Below are 27991 nucleotides of genomic sequence, written 5' to 3'. Positions count from 1 at the left end.
AAGTCTTAATGTTTTGGGGTTTTCTTTTTACTTTGCCTTCAGCAGTAGTTTTAAATCCATGAACTAAGGATTTGTTTCTAAGTTTTAGTTAGGAGAAACTTCCCTAAGCATAGAAACACAGAACTAAATTTGCTTTCTGGACATTAATATAGCCTTAAAGCAAGCAAAGTGGGCATGCAGGGTGATAGCTGTGCTTGACTTTAAGGCTTGACTTTGGTGTATTAGATAAGCTCCCTTTAAATTTGATATTCTGGTCTTATGAACAGCCAGGGAGGAAGGCAAATATCTTCAGACATATATATGTGTGTATGACAGTTAAAAATTGTCTTACTTGAAAAAATACCATCACTGTTACAATTTATTCACTGCTGAAGCATACACAGAGCTGAAAAAGGTCTGTGCTGATTAATGAGACAATTATACACATTAATACCAGATTAATCAGACCTCATACTTTTAAGACAACAACACAAAGACAAAAATACAGTTTTGAAAAGCATTATCCTTTGTGTTGTCCCTGGCTGGCTTGGCTGAGATGTACATAATGATGGTTGGACTTCACAGTGCTAAAGCACTGTTACTCAAAACAAGTCCCACACATAACTAATTGTGAAAAGGAAACACCAATAATCTGAAAGACTTAACCAAGCCTGTGAAGGACCTTTCTGGTTGGTGGATGATACAGGAATGCCACCATTCAGACCCATGCCATGGGTTCTAAGCTATTATGTCCTGGATCCTGAATAGATGCAACATGAAAAGTCTGTCTTTGGGATCTGTATGTTGTAGCAGGATACACTCTCCTGCCCTTTTTGAAAACTATGAGTCTCATGCAGTTGAATCTGACCCCGACATAAAATGCTGTTAATGTGAAATAATGAAAGTTTTAGAAGAGGTTATCAGAGGTTTTGCTCTGAGCAAGCAAACGTACACTGAAGTCCCAGTACTGCAACCAGCCAGCAAAAGGCTACCTCTGAAAGCTCACACATTTACTGCTTAAAACACATTTTCAGGCAGAATAATGTTTCTTTAATTATTCCTGTCATAGAAGGTGGTCCTTGGCCTAGTTTTGTATTGTCTCTGCAATATGAAATGTATTAGCCTTGAGCATGTAGCATTTGCAGCTGAGTTTGCAGGCAAACCTTAAGAACCTTAGTGTTTGTCATTTCAGGGAGTCTGGTGCACAACAGCGTTGTGTTTAGTTGTGACTATCAGGTTGAACCACCATTCTACAGGGCTGGCTTTAGCACTCCCATGGTCCCATGGCTCCTCACTTGCTCTTGAGAGGCCTTTTGCCTGTATGTTTTTATTATTTCTGTTTTTTCCAGTCTTATTGCAGTTTTCTTTTCAAATGGTAGACAGAGCTGACTCGTGCTGTTGACTCCGTGACCTGCTTCTCATTTCTACCCCCACCTGCGTAAAAAGTTTAGTAGCTGGCAGAATGTCTTCTGGGACTGATGTCTGAGCAATGGACCATCGAAAAGCAAAATGAAATATAAAACTCCTTTTGTGTCAGGAGCTCTGGATCTGCAAGTGAACACCTGCTCTGCTGATCACTGAACCTAGGGAAGGGAAGAAAGAGGAGGAATCTCTTGAGACTCAAAATGGCCTACTGAAAGTCAAATCCCCATCTTTCTGGCTGCATTAGCTAATAAGAGTAAAAGTGAAAAATGGCACTTTTTTGTTGTTCTTCATATGAAACACATTGAAATGTCAGGAAGAAACTAAGTAGTTCAGTTAGGAATGAATGGTGCAGGCTATGGATTTTTGTTTTGGTTTTATTATCAACCCACTGTGTGACTTTGATCATGTGTCTTAGTTTTACCCTGTACAAAGTGAAGCCTGGAAAAATACACAGTGTGGTTTTTGATGTTTTGAGATTCCCAGGGACCCCGTCGTGCTTTAGTGACTGTCCCCCTATTATGGCAGTGCCATGTAGACTTCAACAACTTAGAGTTGAGCTGAACTCTGACAGGTAGAAACTTCATTATGCTAACTTTCCCCACAGCTAGCTTCTCCCATCAAAAAGCAAGCCTTGCTTTAAGCCTCAGTGAAGTAACAGCAAATTTCTGGTTATCTGAAGAGGCTCAAATATAGCGGAATGAATTTATTAATGATGCATTCCCTCACAGCAAACAGATTTGTGCTCTCCCATAATTAAGCACTACAGAAATAGTACTTGTCACCTTCCCTTTAGAGAAAGTGAAAATAACCACCATACAATGTTAGGCAGTTTTCTCCAAAAATAAAGTTTTATTGTTGAATCCTTGCAAGTCTTATATTAACAAAAACATATGTTTTATTTTCTTGGATGTTAATACAGTTTTTTGTTTGCATATAAATGTTCTTGTGAAGTGTTTATACCACTCTGAAGGAAGAACAGTGTTCACACATGAAAATCTGTAAATGAAACTAACTTAAAGCAAAAGTAAAGCTAGCACATCTGTTTTAATATCTCAGAGAGTAAAGCAGATGTGTGTATATATAATGTATACATGCTAGTAGTAGGTGTTAAATTAGATTTTAAGAAATTGTTCCAGCTTAATAGCCTAAAATGTTATTAGTAACATAGATAAGGAAATTACTTAATAAAAAATATATGATTTTTAACCTGACAGTGTCCCTCTTAATTAAGTTTTGAGATCCTTAGATGAGTGATGTTATAACAGTGCCGTGTGTAGCTTATATTATTTATAAGACAATGCCAAAGAGCTAGCTCAAACTGATTAAAGCTAGGAAAATCTCATTGAAACTTGCCATTCTGAGCAAGTGAATGCTGAATCTTTCCAGAGAATTCATGCAGCTTTGGCATCTCAAACATAGTACCAAGCTAGATCTTTCCATGTAGGCATTGCCCATTAGGGGAAAGTATTTATAATACTAATAAATGAATAAAAGGCAAGATCTTGGCAGGTCTTGAAACATGAAAAAAAAAATCCCAAGGATTTCAGTTGTGGTGATGGGTACAATATAAGTTAGAAATCTGGGTATCCTCACCTACTGCAGAAAGTCAACCCTACCAGTGCAGGGAAGGTTTTAGCACGGAGCTGTGCTGAGGCCCGTGAGCGCTCCGAGCTCCAGGCAGCTGCCGGGCTGAGCAGGGAGGATGGAGTGTGATGGGAGGGTGGTGTGTGATGGGAGGATGGATGCTGTGTGATGGGAGGATGGAGTGTGAAGGGAGGATGCTGTGTGATGCACAGCGGGGCTGTGTTGGCACTGGGCACCACTGAATCATTTCCATCCCTCTCACTGTGATAACCAGGGAGGCCAAGATTAGCAGCTAACCCAGGTCCCAGCTGCAAGCCCAGCCCAGCCCAGCTGAGCAGTAAAAGAGCAGGATCCTTGAGAGAGTTTGTGGTCTCCAGCTTGCAAATTGGTTTTGGAGGTCCCGTACCCTGTGGAATGTGTTTTATGGTTTTCACTGTACAGAAATTCGGAATAGTGCCTGGGTCTGAAGGCAGGAAAGCTATTGCTCTTTATGTGTTTTTAAAAAGATAAATATTGCTTTTCTTGGTGGTTAACTTATCATTAGTGATATTATTTTTACCTCTGCCCAGTTATTTTATCAATTAGGTACTTTGGTAATTAAATTATCTACAATTTAAACAAATAAATAATAAGAAATCTTAAGTCCCAGAGATATTGAAATCAACCATAAATATTTTCTTTCTGGGTCCCTGATTTTATCCTAAATGTCAAAATCATTGAAGTATGATTGATTAATATCTCTTACTTTCTCTTTCCTGTTCCTAACATTCTTGAAGGCTGTAAAAATCATAAATTAGGTGGAATTTCAATTAAACTGAATGCAGCATGAGCAGGTTATAGAGAAGAACTTGTAACGTATTTGCAACTTTTTTCCTAGTTTGACTTCAGAAAAATTCTTAGCAAATAATGATGTAGTTAATTTTAAAGGCTTGATTCTGGGAATATTGTTGAAGCAGTTGAAATATGAAATTGCTAAGCAGATATTTAAGAAAATACGTCTAATATCTTAACATGATTATAAATTTAAGCTAGTTTTCCATAGTAGTTCAAGCTCTAACCCCTAGAACTGGTAGACTATAATCATGTCTTATACTGATCATGCTTGGCATGGAAAATGAACGTATGCAAGGCTTAGATTAACCATGCACCACAGATGTATTCAATGAGCCTGTTTCCTGTTTTGCTTTATAAGCCCCCCCAAATCCAATCCTTTAGAGACATTTTTATCTGCTAATAAGCATAATTGCAGTCATTCCTGCTGTCATTTATAAAATTATAAGACATTTATTTAGTCAGTTGTGGTGTTTAAGGCTGTTAAGTTTCCCTGACCAGAATTGAAGCTCTGCTGGCAAATGTTTCTCTAAGACTTCAGTGGTACACCTGCTCTTCTGATTCTCTCTCCAACAGATCATTAGTCTCTGATGAGGCATTTACCATATAGAGGTTTGTACCAGAGACAAAAAGTTCTTGTTCCCACCTCTATCTGCTTTTATACTATTTGTCGTTGCATAGAGATGATCCAGTTTTCCCTTGAGTCTTGCAGGTTGTGGATATAGACCCTAAAGCCTGGAAGCTTTCAGCACTGTACATCTGTGTGAGCAGAAATGCAGATCCAAGGGGGTTCAAGCAGAGAAATAAGGTGTGTGATGTCTTACAAATTGACTCAGACCATTTCAGAGGAGTGTAAATCTGCTGATGAGGCTGCCATAAATGTCACATCTCATCATAGAAACATAGAATTGTTTGGGTTGAAAGGGTCCTTAAATTAAATCATATAATTCCAGTCCGCTTGCCATGGACAAGGACACCTTCCACTAAATCAGGGTGCTCAAAGCCCCATTCTCAAGGGAAAGGATACTTTCTTGCAGCCCTTCTGCTGCTCATGATAGCTTCTTGGTCCACATCTAATTTCAGCCTTCATTTCTCCTGTAAACCATTTCAAAACTTTTTTTTTTTCCCTTCTGCCATAGTTTTAAACTGCAAATAAGGAAAACAATTTGATGGATACACATGGAGACTGGAATTTCTGTATTTATTCTGATGTTACACACAAAGTGATTGACAGGCTCATTCCTTATTACAAGAGTTGAGCATATCTTTTTAAATCAATAGGAATTTTGCCATTGACTTGAATTTGAATTGTTGAAAGGACTCTTGTTTTCAGGGAAGATATCTAAAAGTGTCAGAACAAGCACATCTGTTAGCCAGACATCACTTCAAAATCCTGAATTTAGTAGGAATTTAAAGGCTTTGTGGGAAATAGTGGACTGCTTTGGGGAACTGCAGAGTATTCAGATTAATCATCTAGGCAGAAGTTTGTGAGTTTAGGGACTTTTCAGTATAGAAATGCTGGAATCATGAGCTAAATGTTACGGTACATCACTTGGTTCTACTAAAAAGGTATATCATCCTTTTAACTTGTGAAATCCTACTGTCTAAAGGTATGTCAAAGTAAAATACTTCAGGCAGGGGCAACATCAGCAAAAACTGTAACTACTACTAATTTCACCCTTACTGGTATTTGTTCCATACAATTGCTGTTTATTCTTCCTTATTCACAGTACAGATGATTTTATTTTATTTTTTGTGGTTGTTGTTCCTTATCCACATGAATAGACAAACTCATGAAATGGTCTCAAGCAGCAAATGGCTTTGGAAGTCAGACAAAATGAACTAATCTCCAGTTTATAAACGTATGGAGATGCTGAAAGAACAAATGCTTCAGCAAGCAACTTTAAAGAGGAATTGGGATGTGGAGTTTCTGAAGGAAAGGAATTGGAGGTGACAGAGCACAATACAGCCTGAGCACAATGACACACTGAGTAGAGAAATTTAATTACATAAAGAGGGATAATAGATGAATCAACTAGAGAAACAGACACCAGAGAGAGCAGGGAGAAAAGAAAAGAAAAGAACCATCTGACCATAGGAAAACAAAATGGAGAACTTTGCAGTATCTTACTAGCCAGCCTGTGCAACCAAAGAGAGTATGTGAAATTTTTAAAAACTCATTTGTTTCTGAGACAGCCAGGAAAAGGACACTGCGAGGCAAGAGGGGACTCTGCCCTCATTCGGTTCAAACTGCTTCAAAGTTCTGCCCGATGTGATAAATAGAGCAAACCCCTTTGTGATCTCTGGATGAAAGTCACGATAGTAAGTCAAAAAAATCTGTCAGAGGTCAAGTCCAGCAATCCTCAGCCCCGATTCAGGCAAAACTGCCAGTGTTTGTTTCACACATGAGTGTCTGGAAAACAGAGGATTCAGGGGCACTGAGCCAACTGGTTTTTTGGGTTTTGGGTTTTTGTGGGTGTTTTTTTTTTTTTTTTTTTGGTGTTGTTTTTGGGGGTTTTTTGGTGGTTTTTTTGTTTTGTTTTTTGTTTGTTTGTTTGTTTTTTCTTTTCTCCTTCTTTTTTTTTTTTTTTAATTTATCGGGGGGGGGGGGGGGGGTGGAAGCAAGCTGAACAGCTTTTCAGCATGGAGAAAATTGTGAGAAAGGGCAGAGGCCACCCACTTGTGGTGCCCAGTCAAGGCTGAGCAGATCCTCCACTTCTTTCTTTCCACCTGCCCCCAAACTGCTTTATGCTTTGCAAGAATTGGTCTTCTTTCTGACCAAAAGGAGAACTTCGCAGAAAGTTATGGGCAAACAGTCTAAATGGAAACTGCTCTGCAAACATAATATTAGCATTTGCAGTTAAATGCAAACTAGCAAAGCAGTGGGAACAACTGGGTGTTCAGCAGAGAGAGGCCAGGTATAAATGCTTTGATATTTAGATGGATTCGAATTAAACACCTTTTTAGCATCTTAAAAGAAACAGTCTCACCTCTGGTTCAGGATATATTCCTTATTTCTCTCTCTCTTTTCCCCTCCTTGCCTGTGTGTACAATAAATTCATAGTCAAAGCAAAGCAAGCAGCTCTGGTTCTCCTAAGGGCTGCGTTGAAATCAATGAAGCATCTTGGTGATCTATTGTTCTTAAAAGTGTTCACACTGAGTCACTTCCTCAGCGTCCTCTTCTTGCAGCTCGGCGTAGAATTTCACCTCAGGTTTCAGTGATCGTTTGGGAGGCTGGGGGTGAACTGTGGCTGCTTTCCTTTTCCTTGGGAATAAGCTTTCCTAGTTCAGGTAACTTTTGCAATTACTGAGTAATAAGAGAGGCAGTTATTTGGGTGCCATGCCTTTCAAGTGTTGAAGGCAGTGCAAGTTTGGCAGAACCCAGCAGGGCACCTAACATATTGCAGAGACAGGCTTCACACTGTGCTTCACAGGCAGTCTTAACTCAGGCAAACTCATACCAAAGTCAGGTGAGATTTTCCCTGAGTAAGAAATGAGTTAAAAACTGAGGCAAGATCCTGATCTTTTACCCAGGCACAATTCCAACAACTTTAGAAGAGTTGCTTTTGACTTACAGCATTGTAACAAAGATCAGAATCTGGGCTTCAATAAGGACTTCAACATTTGGCCACAGTCCCAGTAAGGCTTTTATTAATTTATTTATTTATTAAAAAGGACAATTGCATCGCCTTTAATAACCCTTACCTCAAAGTTCACTCGAAAGAAAACTAGTAAGACTTTTTACTGAGAGAAGGAAAAAAAAAGTTTAGCTATGGTCAGCCAGGGTGGGAAATTCCATTGTGGCTGCAAGCCCATGGCAGGTAGAGTGGAATTTAATGAAGGAAACTGCTGTGTTTTTGTGTCTTTCTGTATGTTTTTCCTTTAAAACCAAGAGCTGGGCAGGCTTCCCATTTGACCTGATGTGACCCAAGCAAATTGCTTCTTATATAAAAACAACTGCAGACTTGGAGAATGTGAAAATGCACTGTATCCTTTTTCCGACTCAGGGAAAAATGAAAGCCTGAGAAACAGGACGGCCCTGTCAATACTCGTTGAGCAAAACTATCACTCAAGCCCTATAAAGAGAGATTAGAACAGGCTTCCTTATGCCAGAGGGATTCATTATAAGTTAGATCTCTTTAGGTGTTTTTTTTTAAAGCAGACACACCATCAGTAAAAGAAAAATCTATTTTTCAGATTTTTTTTTTTTTGTGAAGGGAGGAGAAAAAGAAACTCTCGTAAAGGCAGAGAAAGGGGGAGTGAGGGGGAAGAAAAAGACTTTAACTAATGCACCCAAACGAAAAGAAATAAATTGGTAATTGTTAAAATTTGGGCAAAAAGCCCAACTTTTAGCCTTTGCTGTAACTTGGGAGAGCACAGGCGCAGGGATTCAGGGTGTGTCTACTGATATTGTATTCAGATGTGTCGCCTTGGCATGTGTACTGACGGATTTATTTAAAAAACAAAGCAAAAAAAAAAGGCATTGTGTGCTCGTGAAATGACTTCATAAAATCCTTCCCTTTATGAATTATTTTGATCACAGGGCTTGTTGTTTAAATTTCTAAAGTACTGTGCTTTTTTTTTTTTTAATTGCCTTCTTTTCAGAACTGTCTGTTCTCAAGTTGGCACCTTCCGCATAGCAGCATGCAGAGATTAAAGGAGAGGGGAGGGAGGGGAGGTGTGGAGGCTTTCATCAGACCAAGGGGGTGACGTGGTGCATAAGCAAACTCACATCTTCTGTTGGTCACCCCTGAAAGGAATCCTGAGCTCTGAGCCACTCTTCTCCCTTGCAGCCTTGTCTAATCTGCATCACCCACTCCAAGGAGACACAAGCAAACACTTGGACAGTCACATGGTGCCATGTTAGAGGAGACAGACTTTTGTTTGCTCTGTCTTGCTTAAAATGGAGATGAACAACTTCCTACACAGGAAAGCAAGATATGGTAATACTGTCCCGGTTCAGTGAGGCCCATTTTTCCAAAACACAGGATTTTGCTTGTGTTCCATGGGTTTCTGACTGTTGCTGGAGGCTTTTTCCTGCCGTGGCTCAGGAGTGCAGCTGAGAGACACCATGAGCACTCCCAGCATTGCACACTAAAGGGTGGTGGAACGGAAACTCCTGATTGTTTTGTTCCAGATATGGTGTTAAGGATCTGCAAAGTCAGTGTTAGTTACTTCCACAAGATCAACATTCACCATCATCATCATCATCATCATCCAGATCCTGTATTTATCTATAAGTTATAATGGAATTTTCAGATGAGGCACGAAACCTACAGTTCAGGAGAGCAAGGGTTCACTTGCAATGTTGCAATGTCTTCTTTTTATTTTCTGGGGAACATTCACAAGATCCTTATTATATTTTGTGTTACTTGATAGAGTCTGATGTAACATAGTACTTGTGACAGCCCGCCCAGGACTATTACTGCTTGTGTAAAGAAGGAGGTCAGTACTGACCTGAACAGGGCTGTGAGCTTTTTCATGTAAGGTCGTATTTATAGCATTCGGATTTCCAAAGAAAGGTGGTATTTCTGCCCAGAATGCTGGAAGGAAATACCCTGATTCATGGGCCTGGCACTGATTTGAGGTTAGAGTTAAGAGATTTATGTAACACATATTGATTTTTTGGGTCTGTTCTCATTGCCCTATCTGCTGGGCAAAGAGATAACAGCTGCACATTTAAATGGGTAAAGAGACAGCAAACAGTGATTCAGGGTCCTAGATTGTGTCAAAAAAGATGCTGATTTCCATGGAAGCAAAGGATCCTTGTTTGGTTGACTGAATGCATTTTGAGAGGTTTGTCTCTGTCTTTAGTGGTAAGACCAGTTGTTCCCCTGGATATCCAGCCCCCTGAGCCAGAAGACAGGGATGGTGAGCAGAATGAAGCCCCATAATCCAAGAAGAAATGTAGTTAGCAACCTACTGCACCTCTCAGACACGCACAAGTCTTGTGGGGCCAGATGAAATCCTCCCAAGCCTACTGAGTGGAGGAACTGGCTGAAGTGCTCACCGAGCCACTTTCCATCCTGGGTCAGCAGTCCCGTCTGAGAGTGGTTTAGCACTGGAATGGGCTGCCCAGGGAAGTGGTGGAGTCACCATCCCTGGATGTATTTAAGAGACATGTGGGTTTGACACTGGGGGACATGGTTTAGTGGTGGGCTTGGCTGTTCTCAATTAACAGTTGCACTCAATGATCTTAAGAGTCTTTCCAACCTAAATGATTCTCTCACTTTTTTGCTGCATGGAATTTTTCTACAAGTGGCATAGTAGACTGGTAAACTTGTTTTTAACTGTACACAGGAAAGTTCCAAGGATACAAATAGTGGAAACCTTATTATCTTATTCTAGAGAATTTTCTTCATAGTTTAGAGACACTTTTTTTCTCGGAAACTCTTTTCCATAGCCTAACAGATCATTCTGCTACAGAGGAATACAAAGAGAAGTACATAGAAATTTTCTGTTTACTTCAGGTCTTTCCCCTTAGCAGATAAGACATCATTCTCTTCTCCAGACCTACACTTTGTGTGACAGGAGATGAGTGTCATTCAGCAAACTTTCCTTGATAGCAGCTCTTCTTGTCCCTTAGCCAGGAGGATGTATTGTCCTTGACATTATGAAGTTTATGTAAGACTATACAAAGAGCAAAATGTGCTTTTTTACTTCCTGTGTGTAAACACTAGAACCCCTTCATGCACACTCCATGACAGACTAGAGACCATGCCATCTAACTTTTCAGTGTATATATATAAATCAGTGTATATCACGAACATATTTATTCAGTGTATATATATTACACTGGTAATATATCTGGTAGCAGCTGAATTATTTCTTTAAAATATGATTTTCTGTTGTTTCAGTAATTGTTTTTTGGGATTCACTGTCCCCACAACTGTTTTTCAGCATGGAGTTTTTCTGTGGCATCTAATGTGAAGTGCAGTGTACCAATCAACAAAATGTTATGACATTCTTACTGTGCAACTTTGGAGAGGATGCCCACTTTAAGAATATGTTGGGACATAAAATAATTTCTGTGAATTATACCTTTTCTTAAAGAAAATGAAATAAGTAATGAGCACTGGTTTTAGGTTAGTCTTAATGTTACTTATAAATGTTTAGCAATACATAATTTCAGCAGTAGAATGCAGTGCCTATCCTGTCAAATCAGTCCTTTTGTATCATTTTACTGGACAAAGCATTTGGAAGGGTGAGGAGAATGGTTTAGGTGCACAGATGTCTTCCTGAGATTTAAAACTGGAGCACTGTAAGGTGTCTCCATTTTTGACAACGGACTTCAGAACTCATTTGAATTCCAGCAAAAGGCCTAAAGAAATTGCTAAAAAGAGGTCAAAGTGCAATTGGCAGTTCATGGAAGAAATCCTTTTGCACGTCACTCCTCCCAGTTTGGGTGGACTGTCACAGGACCGTGTTGTAATGTGTCATCCATTTTTTGAGTTAGATAAATTCTCAGCAGCTTTTTTTAGCCCATACTCTTTTATGGATCTCAGCAGGGATTTTGACCAAGAAACAAGCAAGTAGTGCTTGGATTTAATGCTAGATTTTTACATTCCTGATCTTGACCATGTATATGACCAGATTTCTGAGTGAAAGGCAGGATAAAATGAAGATGTTGCTAAGTGAAAAGCAGATGAAGGAATTTCTGGTTTAAAAATTCAAATGAAAGTATCATCAGGAGATTTGCAGTCTGTTTAGACTATTTCTAATTTGTATAGGCCTGTGTGGACCTATTTCTTTCTCATTTAATGGCACACCCAGAACTTTATTGGCTTCAATGCAATTCTTGTTACAACTCCAGGAACTTTCCCAAGAAGTCTGCAACAGAAGCCATTTATCGAAGTGAGAATGCTTCCAGAGACACCTGTATGCCATGGGCTGGGCTGTAGGTACCTCTAGGCTGATTGTTATGGAAAATAGTCTATGTTCCTGTTTAAAAAGAATGTAAAACAAAATACATATTCTGATCAATAATACTATTTTTTTAATGGAAAAAAGTAGCAACAACATGAAAAGCTACCAGTAAGAATTATAAAAATGCTATGAAGGGCACTGCAATTTGCAGTATGTAGTGGCTCAGAAAGATTTGATTTTTTCTGGAATTTCAGACTATCACTGATTTTGAGATGTCTCAGTTCTACTGGGAACTGCATTTGTAAACATGGAAATATTTACCTTACATATGCATTTTATGTTATATGTATTTGTTATATTTTCTGAGCAGTGACAGAAATATAAATCCTGGCATTAGTATTTTGAATTCTGGTAGGTTTGTCCACCTGAAAAAATTCTAATGGAACTTATAAACTCTTGTGAATACTTCTAACTGCATGTTATTTAAGCGTGTGACTAGTCCTGTAGGACTAAAAATTCAGGGGAATAGCTAACCAGCTGTAAGCTGTAAGTATATGACTGCATGTTTTCATAATCAGAGGTTTAAATTTTTAAAGAAACTGCACAGGAATCTTATAATCTGCTTCAAAAAACCAGGACCCTTTTTGGAATAAGAAACAAGGGCATTACTAACCTAAAGTATAGAGGGAGAAAACTTAGCCTGTTGAAACTGCGAAATGGGCTGAAATGAGGAAATTGTATTTACCCAGGTTGGAATCTGGCAAGTGCACTTGAAATACTTTTATTTTTCTTTCTTTCTTATTCACAGAGTTGCAGGATTTGAGTTGGGTCTAAAGTCAAAATAAATATGATGTCTCACTTGAGAAGAACTCTACCTCCTTTATTTAAGAATTTGTATAAAGCATTTGACAAGGTTGAGGAGTATTTTATTTGGTTAAATTAGGGTGCGAGGTTTGTAAAGTTTAAACTTGGTCCCCTTTTGAGAATGATTTAAAACAGGAATGCTATAATCATCTAGTTACATGAGGCTAGAGCAGGTGCTGGCAATGGAAAAATGTTTTTTTCTCCTTCCATCTGTTCTCTGAAGAACTGCTTAATTCTTCTTGCAGGAATCTGTTAAAAGCTTTTCATAAGGTTTCCCTGTAGGCAGACAATTCACTGCAGAACCCCATAGGCATCACATAGGCCTTTGGATGTACTGGGAGTAACTCGTGCACAAGCTCAGCCTTCTTTTCCAGGTGGAATGAGAAAGACAAGAAAGTATGCTTAGGGATCCTCTGTATCTCTCTTTTGAGTGCAGCAGAGATTGAACAAACTGAAGAGTAGCTTTATGATCCATTTCTGCTAGGGGGAATAATATTACTTTGTGTTGTATTTAAAACAATGAATGGAATTGGGTTGCTTTCCCTCCTGTGTGAATTTGTGTCAGTTATTCCAGTTTTGGTTTTTTGAATATTCAAACCAATAATAAACAAAAGTGAAACTACCTTGGAAATGTTTAACTTGTTACAGTTTCTGCTTCTGAATCAAGGCAACTTGAGTTTATTAGAGTAGATGTCCTGCAGTTGGGCAAATAAGTTGTCCTGCATTCCTTACTTCTTTGTTTGTCTTTGTGACAGGGGTTCCTAGATGTCAGAGCTTTGATTTTTTTTTTTTTTTCTTTTAACTCAGGGCAATTTTCTCTTCTTAGTGCAGATTTCTTCACAATATTTCTGCTAATATTAATGGGATTCATAGATAAATCCTTTCTGTAGCTACAGAGGAAGGGATCCCAAATGTTTGAGTCTTCCCATCTGTATAGTGAGAATGCCATCAGATGAGAAGGTAAAAAAGAGTACCAGTTTACAGCAGAAAAGTATTAGAGGAATTCCCCCAACACACACCTCCCCTGCAGGAAAACAGGAGCGTGTGTGTACAGGAAAAGACTGACAAGTTTGGTGTGAGTTGGGATTTAAACTTCCTCCAAGCTCTGAAGTTCAGGAATTTGGGTCTAACCCGTAGCAATTTTCTTAGCTGACAGGGTCAAAGTTGCAGCTAAGGGTAAAAATCCTTCCTGCTTAATTTTGAAAATCTGAAAGTCAGAATTTTAGACTTTTCTCTAATATAAATGAAGATAAATTGGCCCAGGGTGAATTAGTCTCCTCCTTTGATAGTCCTGTTATGATATAATAGATTTCTCAAGAACCTTTAATAAGTTCTTGTCTACATGCAGATTTTATTTTACAGATAGCTTAAATAAGGAGGTTGAACAACACCCAACATTGCCACACTTGTCTGTAGTCAGAAAAAGAACAGATATTCTTTATTTCTGATTTGAGTTTTCCTCTTGGGTTTCCCCTGAGCTGACATTGCTTGACATGGACACAGGTTTTAATGTAGGGTAATCTTCCATATTTCTGGACTGTTTAAATTTTTGTTTGTTTCTCTCTATTTCCAAATGCCCTGTTATCACAGCTAAATCACTGAATGGAAGGAGAATATTCTGGGAGGTATGATAAAAGGCTTGCTCTTGTTTTATACATTTTTTTTCTAGATGATTACTCTTGACCTCATTGGAGAGGGAGGACTGGGCTAAATGGAGAATCTGCCCCCATATATTCCCATTTTATTCAGGAGACTTTATGCATGTATTTTGCAGCTTCAAGTCAAATTACCTGGTAGTAAAGGCTTGAAGGTAGTTTGGACACCCAGAGCAGTCCTCCTTTCTTCTCTGCAAAAGGACTATGCATGTTACATGTATCAAAAGGACCATGAGTGTTATATTTATCTGTCTTGCAAATTAGTTATTTCTAAATACTTTTGAATAATAGGATCAGGACTGTATTTTTCTTACAGAAGTGTGGGTGATCCGAGCAATTATTTCTATAATAATGAAATCATGTTTCAGATACAAGAAAATTTTCTGGGGGTTTTTTGTGGCCTTGAGCAAATCACAATGGCCCTTTACCCCTGTTTTTTCCACTTCAGCCATTGTGAGTCTTGAATAACTAACATTTGGAAGCATTTTTGCAAATGAAAGCTGGTTATGAAAATGCACGGATAGAAAAGCAAACAGTATGATCCTAGACGAGTGTTTTCTCAAAGGCATTCTGATGAACTTCCCCTGAAATTTAGCTGTGTATATGTGAGCTTCAAAAAAACAGAGACAATATCTGCAGTATTACATTTAGTTTTATTCATTAAAGAAACGTTTTAAATGCATTATTCTGTTTAGTCCAGCAAGGAGCCCCAAGTTAACTGATGTGTTATGGGCTGCTCCATGGCACAAAAGCATATCAAGAGAAAATACTCTCTTTTCGTTTCCCAGTTTTTGCATTGTGACCTGACATTTATGCATATTGCATAAAGCTAATTCTGAGTACTACAGCTTCACTGACTTGATGCTGACAAATACTTTTTCCCTTTTACTTGCTTTTTGTTGTTTTGTGGTAAGTTCAACACACGGTATACTATGCATGTCTTTCCAGATGGCACAGAAAGGACAGGTTAAAGATTTTACATGGCTGCACCATAACTTTTGTTCATGTCCAGCTTTTCAGTACAAAAGTAATGTGTACCTGAGTTCAACAAAAACGGTTGGGTCTGCCTGATTATATTGTCTACATAACCAAATAATCTAAAGTATGCATGGTTTGATAGACTAAGCATCCAACAAAAGCTTCCTTAAAAATGAGTCATACCTTTGATTCAACAGTCACATTAGTTGAAATTAATCAGTCTTCCTGTTGCTGGCACTGGGAAATTTAAGAAGAAAAGCAAAAGAATTGCTGCAACAAAACAATGCCATCCATTGTAAGGCAGTGCCAGCCAGGGATACCAGGCAGCAACCAGCCAGGCCAAATCAGCGCTTATTTATTAATTCCAGGAATTTCTCAGATATTTGAGGGCAGCTTCCGGACAGAGCAGTGATGGCAGAGGGTTCTGGCATTTCAGTTTGTCAAGGCGTCATGGATCTCATGTTGAGAAGTGTTCACATTAGGGCACTGATTTCATTACACTTGAAGTAGTTGTCCTTCATGCTGTTCTAGCAGGAGTGGCAAAAAAGATGTGTGGACAAATAAAGGAACCAGCACTTCTTTTAGCATCCCATTGGGAGGCAAAATTCATTTTTTGCTTTTTCCATTTTTGAAACCTAATTTAACATCAAGCAAGAGGTCAGAATTCAAGCACGATAGTTTAGATGTGCTCACTTTAAAAGTATGTATGATAGTTACTATGTCCTTGGTCATTTTTAGGCATAAAGGGAACCTGTCTTTATACATCCTTACTCCCTTGTTATCCTAATGCTGCCTTCTCTATATTTGCATTACAGATTTATTAGGTCTTTTGAAAGTACCTCCAGTCAGTGTACAGGCACCTATTCTTTCAAGTGTTTCTCTCCATCCATTACTTCTTCTTAACTGACAATTATTCTCCCATGCCAGGTCTAGTTCTCATTTCCTTGGTCTCTCTCTTACCAGTTTTTTCCATTCTGCTTTCACAATTCAAATACTCTTCTTGCCTTATGGATTGAATGCAGACATAGCCAAGTGAAATTCTGTGGCTTGGAGGTAAAACAGTGCTACTTGGGCAAACTGTTTGAGCCATAAATCTGTTAATTTATTAATGCTGATTCCATGGACAATTTTTTTCTCTCTGAACTCTGGAGTTGCATCCACACTTTTGCATGAGCAATATTCTAGATTTCTTTGTACAAGCATGATGCGTACACATGAGTCAGTCTTAACCTTGGGAGCATAAATTGACACAGAAAAACGAAATTTGATTTTAAGAGCAGTAAAATACAAGGGGAAAAAACACCTTTAAAAAAGTTTTTAGATCTATTTTATATATTACTATTCTGCACTCATAATGTGAGCATGTTGCAGAACTTCATTAAGCAATGCAGTTAATATCTGAAATGAATTTATGGACTTGTTTGGCTTTTGTTTTTCCTCATACAGCAATAGAATCCAGTACCAAACTTATATCCTGCATTTCTGTCACCATACCTTTTCCAATTCTGTTTCTGCTCCATCCTGTTTACTCACTTCTCTCGCTATTTTCCCTAATTTGTCACTATAGGTCTAGCTTGTTTCCAAGATACAAATCTCCATGTCTTTAGAGCAGGCTTTTTGCTCTTATATAAGTGACATGGTTCTTGTCCACTTCGCATGTATTCAGGCCTGGTGTTAGGACACTGTTCTTCAGAACTGCATGAGTGGTGCTCACTGTAGCCCACTTGGCTGCTGAGAAATGGCCTCCTACTTAATTTTTCTCCACCAAAGGCTGATGGAATTCGTGGTGTTCCTGGGTTTGCAGCCTGCTCCAAGTATTGGTTAAGGATGACTGTTTCCCACTTCACACTAGCCTGGTCTTGTTTGCTGTACTTCTCCCTTCCAACTGTGAAGTGCAAAATAAGGCTAATATTACTGGCTTACCCAACAGTAGTCTGCAGTGCCAGGCCAGATACCCAAGAGAAGCACGGCTTCCTTCAGGCTCACAAACCAACGGGTGATCAGAGCAGTGAAGGTTTGCTGGGGTCAGGTCAGAGGGGGAAGGCAAAGGCAGGGTGGCCTTATAGTGAGCCAAACATGGTGACTGCAGCCTGACATGGAAAATTATCCCAGGAAAAACAGTTAAAACAGGGAGAAACTATAGCTTAATATTTTAGGAGTGGTGGAGGAAACAATGGACACTGTTCATTAATAGACTGTAGCCTCAGTAAAATGTAGGGATTCTTTCTGAATGGATGTGTAGATCTTGGCCCATGCAGGCTGTCTTCTTCCCAGTTTTTTAATGTATTCACCAAATGTGTGAGAAATTAAAACTGCACAATGAGCAGCATTTCCTCCCTGCAAACTTGCAGTGCACCAGCTATGAGAGAAAATGGGTTCCTGGGGATATGCATCTTTTATACTCTTTTCTGACTAGCCCTATCATTACATCTTCAGTCAATAAAAGTATGTGTCTTTAATATATATATATATGTGTATATATATATATATATATATATATATATATATATACACACTCATGCACATATATATCATGCCAGTAACTAGATGTGGAAAAGAGGGAAAATAGCTACAAAAACAAGAATTCTGAACAACAAACAAGCTTAGGAACAACTAAAGGAAACTTTGAAGAAACAGGCCTTCATGAAGGAATAACACTGTTGGAACCGTATGTTTTCCATGTACCAGAAGACTGTTTTAATAGTTTACAAATGTATTTAGCCACAGAAAGTCTAAAATTAGTCAATGTTTTAAAGGGCTAAAGATTGACACAAGTCATTCCAGTTAGTGAAGGACTTCTTTTTATCCACATCAAGTGAATAAACTTATATAACTGAGCAGATGTTTATGGAGGACTGGTGCTCAGTGGCTGCTGATTAGAGTTGTACAACACTTTGCTGCTAACTTGTAGTATTAATTTGTTTCCGGCATTGTGTCTTGTGGGAAATATGGTGGCCTAGACCACAAGTAACTCAAGTTCTGTCCCTGCTCTGCTGCTGATACGCTCCATGGTCTAGAACAAGGTGTTCCTCCAACTGTAGTGGTTTTGCCCTCATGAAATAGGAAATCCCTTTGTAAAGTATTTTGAGAACTGCTGATGAAAGATGCTGACTATGAGCTTTGCCAGTCTTTTCTCCCACAGTTTGTTTGAGTTTAGTAGCCTAAAGTGAAACTCAGGTGAGTCTTCAGGGCCTCCAGGGTTTGCACTGAAGTTGTACAAAACCTTGTATACAGCATATTTTCACTTTAACAGCTTCAGGGTTACTCCGACCCAGGCTCCCCATTTGTTAACAGGGCTTGCGAACCTCAGGAAATCCTTCATCTGATCTGAATTATGAATTGGCAAGGAAATCAACATCTTCTGCTGAGCAGCAGAGCTTTTTTTAGGCTGTGCAACACTGTCTTCACAAAAGCTTAGTTCTATTTCAGCTGTGCTCAAACACCAGTTCTGCTCTGTTGCACACCCTGTGCATGCTGCTCATCATCCTTAGATGAACTTCATCCTAGGTGGCTTCATCCTTGATTGACTGTACTGTGCATGACCACAACTGAGGCATATGTACTGATGTCACAGTGTTCTGTGATGTCACACACCTCTGCTGAGCTGGAGGCTGCTCTGGGTTCCTGCCTCCATGATACCATATTCTCAAATGAAACAGAGGTTTGCCCTCTCAATTCAACTGGGCATCTTCCTCATCACACCAGCTCTTTTAATTGTGGTTTGAGCTACTCAGAGAGAAAACTAAGTCACAGAGCTACCTGGCAGTGTCAGTCATTGAACAGTGTTCAAGCATGCTTTCCTGTTAGTTCTGTAGTGGCTCTCTATGCTCACTTGATGGGTTTTCATCCCAATGGCTCTTCTAAAGGGTTTCAAGTCTGTAAAGAGCTCATCTCTGTTCTATACACACGTTGGTAGGAGCAAGCTTAAAAAAAAGATGTACCTAGAAGAAAGGAGGAAAGGGGACTTGATCCTCAAGAGGTCCGGTACTTTACCAGAAATCTGGACATGATTTCCATCTTTTTTCTCCCCGGGGTGATAATGCAGTAATGCAAAGAAACCTGAAAACAGAAAAATTTTACTGGATTTTCTGCGTTACTGGAATCCTCTTCAGATATTTTATTTTGAAAATGGTCAAAATGTACATAAGAAAAGGAGCTATATTAGCTCCTTTAATAAAGTATTTCTTTCATTCTCTGTCAAAAATGGTCACATGCTAAACATCGAACAAAAAATTTTGAAATGTTAAAGGAATAAAACTCTTCAGGGAATAAATTATTTTTACAACTGGCCAATATAAAATAATACAGTACAAGTCTCTTAAAGTAGTAATTGATAAAGGAATAAAACTGCTAAAAGAGTATATTTTTCATTCACTGGAGCTAAATGTATAATAGCACTCAGCTGTACTTAATCTCTGGGGGCCTACGGAACAGGCACAAAAATGAACATAACTTAAAATTGACAAGTGATCTTTCATGAGATCTGTGCTACCTGCTGCCTGCTGGCAACAGCCCCATTCCTGCAGCAAGCCTACTTGCTCAGCCCCACTGTAGTTTGCCTTTCAGAGCCTTTTTTTACCTGTATGTTAAGTAGGTAATTCCCAAGACATCCCTATTAAGTGAAAAAAATGACTCTTTCAGCCTGACACTCAGGGAAACTGAGATACAGGAAGGATGACGCCTTTGCCTGGAGTCAGGCTGGCTCGCTCTACCATGTAATACGGCTGTAATGGGCCTACTCCTTCCACAGAACACTGATTGAAAACATGCTAGAATGAAAGTTTGAAACTGTGATTTCACTGGATACTGCAGAACAGGAGCATGACTGTGCTGGGGCCAGGTCCTTCAGTTTGCTGTGTGCACCTGAATCCCAGGATAGAAATAAAGTTTTATATTAGTGTCTGGTTGATTAAAGAATCCTTACATTATATTATAGAGCTATGTGAGTGGGCTTCAAAGGCTGACCTCACAGGGGCAAAAAGAGAGCATCCCAAGAGGGAGACTATTCCCCCACTGTGTGGCCATCATTTGATTCTTGTTTGCCTTGGAAACAGGTGTGTGCCATGAATTTCTTAGATTTTCCTTAAGGAAAAGAAGATAAAGTTTTCTTCAAGTAGATACATGCAGAGATTCTTGGTTGAAGAAAATGGAGAGAGAGTGAGGACTTGGAAGAATGCATGCAAATGGCATTTCATTTATCCTTCTGCTGTCTTGATGGGTCTTGGAGAGGCCAAGTGATTTCTAGCTTGTACAGTCTTCACCCAAGTGACGTTTTCTCCCCAGAGTCTCTTCCTGTTTTTCCATCCACTATTCAGTCTGTCTGTCCCAGCAGAACTGCTTCATTCTTCTTGAGATCAGTCACACTGAAACAACTGAATAGAATTACAGTTTCAACTGTATTTGTCAACTAGTTTGGGTTTGCTTCTCTCCCATCACCGATGAGCTCATTTTCCATTAATTTATTTAGAAGTAAGACCAAGGGCTTTTATCTAAATAGTCTTAAATTTGGCGTGTATTTTAAAACTGAATCCTTCTTTACGTTAAAGTTATGAAGCTACCTTCTTTTCATAGCACTTCCTTATAAAGCTATTAATCTAATTTTAATGACATTTGAAATTTAGAAATGTATCTACATTTTATAGGTTTTCTGGGTTTTGGTTCCCTAAGAAAGGAAATAACTGACTTCTTTATTTTTTTACATTGTTTACTTTGTTTAGTTCTAGAGGAGACTATGACAAAAACTTTGATGAGTGGGTAAAAATAGTAGAAGATATATGTGCCTGTGTAAATTTCCACCCCATGCCTACCTGTGCCCTTGCATCATATTGCCTGGTCTGTTTATTGTAAACAGACTGTATCAATTCAGGAATAGTAGCATACTTATATCAAAACAGAGATAGTTTCTCTTTATAGTCCACAGAATCAGTTAAAATTTCTCTCACTAATTATTTTAGGATAGAAATTATTATTATTTGAGACCTGGTGGGTGAAATATGAAAAAAAAAAAAGGGCAACTAGAAAAAAGAAAAAGCTTTAGTCTTTTTCTTAATGGTGGTTTTAAGCATATAGAAAGAAGTGAGGAGAGTAAGAGCAAGAATAAATTGCAGTATTCCTAACTTAACAAATAATACATTTTGTTTCTGCCTCACTTCAAAAAGACCAAAAGAATGTTGTTTAAACTTGGCTTATTTTGTAGATACCCTTGAGAGTCTGCTAATAAATCAAGTGCCAAACAAGTTAGTTCTGTAGTTTCAACGTGGTACATACATAACATATGTAGACAGAATATCACTTGTGCCTGAACCTCACTATTTTTCTGTTGAGCTCTGTCTCCATTCTCATGGAAACCAACCACTGATTGACAGTAATGCTGTGAACTTCTACTTATTAGCTAATGCTGACTTTTCTTGAAAATAGGAGCTGAGTGTAGCATTATGGAATATTCATGGAGCAAAATTCCAGAGAGAGAGGTCTCAGGGTCAGGAGAAGGGAGGGAATGAGAGACAGATGCCAGATTGCCTGTAGAGAGTCCAAGCATGTGTTTTTGTTTGTAGCAGTGATGCACATGCCTTTTGCGGGTGCAATTATTGCTTTTGCCTTTGAAAGTTTTACCATAAATCTGTTTCTCAATCTCCCTTCATTTTTGACCCAAATTAACCTCTTCTCTATGTAGTTCTGTTACTTAACTGCAGTTCCACTTTCGAATATCCATGCTCCACCATGCTCCAGGTGTTCTCCCCTGAATTTCAGAGATCACTCTGAATTCAAATCTGTTTCTGATCAGGTTTAATCCATTAGTCTTTCTGTCTTTTCATGATCTTCATGCACTGGATTTTATCCCTCACTGAGTCATTGCAATGAACAACACCACATGAGTGAAAAAAATAATTTGCCCTTTATTTTTGGTCTCTGCCTACCATGCCGCTTTAAGCAAAGGCATATGATCAGTAAGCAGATGAAAACTGAGACCTAAAGTATTTGAATATCCATTTAACATATCGTGACACTTTCCTTTTAATCTATCAAATGCTTAAAAATCTGAATTCTCTTGTTCTAGCAATAAGCTTGTCTTATTTGAGTGACACTTCAGGTCTAATGAAGCTGACTGCAGGTGAGTCACAGCTAACTGTGCAACAGATGTGGGGTGAAAGCTTTTAGCAGCCATGCACTTCCAAGTGGGAATTCCCTGCCTGTAGTATTTGTGACATTGATACTGTGCTATTTTCTCGTGTCAGACTCAGGCTTTATTGTGGACCTGACAGGTTCAAAGTCACAGAAGCCACTTCTTGTCATAGAGTGTTTCAGAGAGAAGGCATTTAATAGTGTATTAGCATTTGTTAGTTTTATTTAGGAAATGGAGAAAAAAATGCATCTCAGTATTCTTGTACTCCTGGGAAGCTTTCAGCCCTCAGAGAATTTCCTAATCTTGCCCTCGTCCCTTGGCTGGGGTGCTGACAAACGTGCTGCAGCTTACCGGGGGAAGAGGTGGATGTTCAATTCAACTGCCATATCTGGATGAACAGAATATGTCCTGGTTTGAAATGTTGTTAAAGTAACCATAAAACAAGCCAATTATCAGAATATAGATTCATATCATATTGTGTGCACAATCAGTAATTTTCCATCACCTCGTCTTCTGGAAGGAGAAGCTTTCAATAGCTCAGGAGCTTTTTTTTTTTGGGAGACACAGCGTGCTGCCTGTGAGTGTCCCCAGATGCTTTGGGGAAGCTTCCCCTTTGGTGAGTCCTGCAATTTGCAGGACTGATGCTGGGAGAGAAAGAGCCGTGCAACAGCTGACAAAACATGAGCCTTGAGGTGCTGGGGAAGTCAAGGAGGGGCAGATGGGTTGGCACAGTTTCCTGGTTTCTGGTGGGCTGCCCACAGTGGTTTGAAGTAATTGTAGCCTGCATGAGTTCTGTCACAGCTGAGTGGTAGACTTCATCCCACGTGGGATGCAACCAACTAAATGGGGTTGGTCACTTGGGGTAGCTGTTGAGTGTGGATGCCCACTGTCCTAAACAGACTATGAGCTCAGTGGATTCCAGCCAAGAGCTCTCTGCAATACTATTTATCAAGAAAGCCATATTTTTGAGCCACAAGTGTGTATCTGGGCCCTCAGAAGTAATTTAAATGCATATATATGTACTTTAATTCTATTTTATATAGGGCAAAGTTGCCTGAAGCCTGTTTATTAGTTAATAACCCCCTCCAGGTTACCGTCTCTAATCTTGTAATGAAATTGAGTTAATAAATCCAGGATATTATTAAATAAAGTAAGTATTTAATATTGCTTGTCCTCTTTGAATCCAAGTTGCAATACAACAGAATTTCATTTTATAAATAACACCTTTCGTGCTAGCACCACAGGGCATGATTCAAAAGAATCTAAATAGAACATGAATGCTGTAATCAAATGCAGACCCCAGGAACGCAGATTAAAAAGGCATGTTGCTGGTTAGCACAGCAGACAGGGTAAGTATAGCAGGTCACAGCAGAAAAGCTAGTTACAAAAACAAGGGCACAATCAAATGAAAATTGTTTGCTTGCCCACTCCAAACCATGACTGACAACTTCTGTGTCCGTGACCTATTTTCTTTAAATAAAGGAAGATTTTGAGAGGTTGTTACATTTTAATTGCTTTGTACTAAACAAGAAAACAACAAAAAAAATTTTCTCTACTCTGTGTTTGCATGTGGAGGACAGCAGGAGAATATCTATTTATAGGTAGAGACCCTACAGCTGGAGAAGACTTTTTCACTAGGTTTATTTAATCTGTTTATCTCATCTGTTAGCACCCACTGCCAAAGGCTGTGTGTCTTCTGCTATATGGAAGAACATAGAGCAGAGGGAAAAGCTGCAGGGCACTGCTATGAAGCTTGCCTTGCAGAGAAGGACAGTACTTGCATCCTGCAAGTGTTCAGTGCTGAGACAGAAGTGGCAGGAGCAAAGCAGATGGGTCTCCAAAGCCCATGAAGCCCAGGATCCAGAGGCAGCCCTGTCCTGGTACCATCCTCCTGCAGCGCTGCCTGGCCACTGGCACGTGCCTGGCTATTCTGGCCACGCTGTTTTCCTGTCTTTCTTCCTTGAGGGTGTCACAAAGGTGGAGCAGAGTTAATGGAGCAAAAAGAAGAATTAACCTCTATATGATTATCTGCAGCTGCTCCCAAGGTTTGGTTGTAGCATGGCCTTTCTCTAAGCACAGAGCTTTAGCTCATGGTGGGATGCATGGAAGGGAGGAAAGAAAAGTCAGGGTCTCCAAGCACTCTCCTTCCTCTGCTGGGGTTCTTCTCTCTTTATTGCTGAGATGGGAAAAGCATCACCCTTTTTGAGGCTTGTCCTCTCTATACTGACACAAGGCAGGCAGAGAAACCCTCAGAGGTTATTGAGTTTAGCCCTGTGTTCTCTGTGTGTGCATATGTACAATTGCTGCAAAATGCATTTGGTCTTCTAGTTCAAGGACTAACAGTCAAGACAGGGAGAAGGAAAAAACCTCTGGTGATTTTATTTTTTTTTTAATATATATATATATGTGTGTGTGTGTGTGTGTGTGTGTGTGTGTGTGTGCATGTACAAATGTACATCCACAAATGTATACATTTATATTTGTGTGCATAACATGGTTGCAAATATAAAAAAATATATTATATACAAGAAGCTTGTGTTATAACTAGGTACCACCTCCAAGACTCTCAGTTATTTCTATATAGGAAATATGGAAATTCCCAAGAAAAAGGAAAGTCAGTACAGTTAGCTCACTGAGCTACTTAAAGAATTAAAGTGTTTTGATAGGCAGTATATTAATTTACTTTAACAGGTAGAATCAAACTAGCCTAATGCAAATAATGAGTCACAAAATCTAGTCTGTAAACAGTATAGTGAAAAGAAAAAAAAATTAAAAATTAACCTTCCAGAATGATCTGCTGTACTCAAGGTAAATGAAATATTTAGTGGTGGCAGCAGCAAAAAATGAAATATGAAATCTCGCATCCCAAGTTATTAGTGACCTGTTAAAAGACAGGCTGAAAAGTGCCTTTACCAAATTAAAACTTTGAAAAAGGGCAAAAATGGGAAATGTCAAAATAAAAAATCTGAGGAAAATGATTGTCCTCCTGGCTCATATTATTTTGCAGTTCTGAGGCTCTGGCCACTGTTAATGGTTGTGAAGCAAGAATGGCACAATTCAGTCTCTTGAAGTCTGTAATGGAAATAGTCTACACTGACAGGCAGACAGTTGGAATTTGCTGAGATTTTGATTACAATTGCGTGATCTGTTCACTGCATGTGTTTGTTTTTTTTTTTGTTTAGTCTAATTTTCAGAAACTTCATGGGCTTTTTTTTTTTAATAGATTTCATTTGGTTCTCTGTTCCCTGTGTTTACATTACAGCCATCTTTATTGCTTAATGATACTAAATAATAAGAATGCCAGAGTGCTTAATTTAATGTCAGCTATTGTTGGGCTGTTCAGCAAATGCCTTACTAAACACCGAGGGCTATATACTGTCCCCACTTCCATCTATGTAAATCTCCTGAAGTATTTGGAACCAAAAGTCAGTTGATCAGCCTCCTAATTGTGTTTCCTGCTTAGAAATGTTACAGGTTTTCCTCATCACAGATAGGAATTATTATTTCAAATTCTGTTCCATTATTCTTTGTGTGCCTCTCCGCTCTCTGAGCACTCAGCTCTCTGGACACCTCTCACTAATAAGGTTTTACTTGCAAGAGCTCACATTTGTCTCAGTTCTCTTCAGTATTTCTGGCAATGCTGGTAAACATAAAGGTATTGAGAGAAGCAAAGGCTGAGCTGATTTGCAAATGAGCAAAGTATTTCTTAGTGAGGTCAGATCAGCTGACAGCTTCTCTCTGTCACACAGCACCCTTCCAGGGTAAGGGCCTTCATATAAGCTGGATGGTCAGATTGACAATTTGCCAGTTAATGTGGCAAGATCAACGAGACTCCAATTCTTCACACAGCTCTCCCAGTGCTGTGTCACTGATGTCACTTCTACTGTGCTGTCTCAAGAAATCTCTTGGAAATGCCTCCTTGTTTTATTTTATTGAGATCACCGTGGTATTGCAGAGCTACAAATGCTTTACCAGTCTCTTTTCTTAAAGATCTGAGCCTGAAGAAGCTGTGATTTACTATAAATTTTGCATTAAAGCTCTTGGCTTTTATTTTCAGCCATACTTCAATCTTAAGCTTTCTCTGCCTTTCCCACCTGCATTGTAGACTAACTGTTGCAAGCAAAATCTATGACAGCGTTACTTTGCCAGCAAGAACGCATAGATGTAAAACTAATTAGTTTAAAAAATATGTTTTCATTTGTGTCTTGTGAATACAGTAGTCCTCAAGAATTCAACAGATTAGAAATTTTTTTGAGGCTTGAATTTTGGGGTGGGCACTATGTTCTTTCAGCACTGCATCTCTGTCTCAAATGGTGGAGTACCCTAGAACAGAAGTGCAGGTTGAGATTGCCAAGCCATTTTCAGTTACCTCATGGTCTTTCAGTCTTTTGTCCCACTTCTTCTCTCAAGAAGGTCCTCACCTGCTGTACTCTGCTTTTCTAGTCATGACCCAAAACCCAGCACTACCAAGCACCTCAGTTCCCATCAGCAATCTCTGATCTTTTATTGAGGCGGGTTTAACAAGCTTGCTAATAATGACTTGTAGCATACTGGTTTCTCATAGACTCGGGCCATCCCCCATTCTAGGTCTCCAAATGTGCTTGATAAATTATTTGAATTACTCTTTCAATTGCCATCTGTAGTTCCTCATAAAGAGACTGGTATTTGCTGTGCGTTGTGCCAAATCACGCAATAGTTTTTTGCAAAGCCAGGGACTGTACTGAAATCACCAAACTCGTGTCACTTGTGAGCTGCAGTACAATAACAAGTTAGCTTTAAGTAGGTTACAGTTGCAGTCCTGTGAGATGAGAATGAATACCTTAAAACTCTGACCTGTAAATCTCAAAAATTATGGGGTGGTATGAGAGAAGAGAATTTCATGTACCTCAAGTTTTTTAATACATATATAAAATTATTCTTATAAATATGAATCATAAAATGAATAAAATGTCAGTGTTATGCATAAATAAATATAGAAACATATGCATACAGATTTACACTCACACATACATATGTTGTGACCTTCTCCTCCTTCTCCTTGCCTTGAACTTCCTCCTTGAATGTGTCCTAATGGTGGAGTGACTATCATCAGGTCTAAAGAAATTTTGTGCTGCGTGAAACCTTGGAATAGTGACGTCTGTTGAATGTGGACAGTTTTGTTTGTCTACTGGGAAATTGCATGAACTTCCCAATTTTTTATTTTTTTTTCAAGTTTGCATTGCCCTCCTCCTCCCCACCCAAGGGAGGGTAGCTTCAGGAGAAATGGCTGCTTTCTTGCTTTCTGGTGTGGTGTAAAGTTTTCCGTCGAGAGACAATAATGTACATTCCTCTGGCAGGACGGGATGGATTTTTTTTGTTTCTCTTGCTGTTGTTTATTTATAAGACATTTCCTCTTGCTTAGTGGAAGTTTGATCGTAAGAGGCTCCAGTGATTTTCCTTCCCACCTCTCCCCTCCCTAATTTCTCTGCCTCGGCACTCGCTCTGGAACAGAGCGAACTCAAAAAGCCCATCGGCGCAGGGCGCGCTTCGCAGCCAAGCCCTGCCACTCTCCAGAGACTGTGAGGTGATTCTCCTTCGTCACTGCTTGGATCAGGAACCACAGCCCTGGTGAGTGGCGAGCTCCCAGAATCTGATGTGTCAAGGCTTCTATTCTCGGGGCCGCTGTGGCGAAGAGGAAATAAAGGGT

General features: G+C 39.2%; 1 protein-coding gene across 45 annotated transcripts in view; it reads left to right on the top strand.

The window, feature by feature from the left end:
• The window catches only part of ZBTB20 (zinc finger and BTB domain containing 20), a 478730-nt gene that overhangs the window by 263028 nt on the left and 187711 nt on the right, over positions 1 to 27991 (top strand). For 2 of the 45 annotated variants that reach the window (XM_038150787.1, XM_038150612.1), the window contains exon 1: positions 6438 to 27912. The exons of the other annotated variants lie outside the window; for them this stretch is intronic. The gene's annotated coding sequence lies outside the window, so the exon portion shown is untranslated. Of the gene's footprint in view, positions 1 to 6437; positions 27913 to 27991 lie in introns of those variants that run through there. 45 annotated transcript variants of the gene reach the window in all.

Source organism: Motacilla alba, chromosome 1 (assembly GCF_015832195.1).
Source record: "Motacilla alba alba isolate MOTALB_02 chromosome 1, Motacilla_alba_V1.0_pri, whole genome shotgun sequence".
NCBI classification, from domain to species: Eukaryota; Metazoa; Chordata; class Aves; order Passeriformes; family Motacillidae; genus Motacilla; species Motacilla alba.
Note: the sequence above shows the minus strand (reverse complement) of the source record. Positions and strands in the feature narration are given on the sequence as shown.